Genomic DNA, 483 nt, shown 5'->3' on the forward strand with positions numbered 1-483 from the left:
CTCCTGCGGCTTACTGTCGGATTCTGGCTTACAAACTGTAAAGATGAATAGCAATAGCAATAGGATACGAATAGCGGTTAAGATTTGGTTGGCGATGCTACCAGTTTTAACGTGCGCGGTGGACACGTGTGCAGGTTTTTGAATACTTTGACTTACTTTTGGAAATTCGGTAGTTTTGTGAATAGGTTGACTCAGAGGTTCTTTTGACTCTCTGGTTTAGTCGGTTGAGGGGCTCCGGTTGTTAATCGGGTGTTGTGCCTGCCTCCCCTCCTCTCCGTTGTTCTGCAACCGACTCTTTATAGAAATCTATATGGTTGCTACATCAGCCTAGACTACACTTAAAACATATATTTATAATAAAAAACCCACTAAACGGCCCCTTGTGACCATATCTTGTCTCTTCCTTCGTCTTGTCGTGGTCCTCTTCGCCCGCGGGATCCCATTAGGATCCTGCTGAGGCCGACCGGATCGTCCTCGGGGACT

Source organism: Chondrus crispus, genomic scaffold (assembly GCF_000350225.1).
Source record: "Chondrus crispus Stackhouse genomic scaffold, scaffold_524, whole genome shotgun sequence".
Lineage (NCBI taxonomy): Eukaryota > Rhodophyta > Florideophyceae > Gigartinales > Gigartinaceae > Chondrus > Chondrus crispus.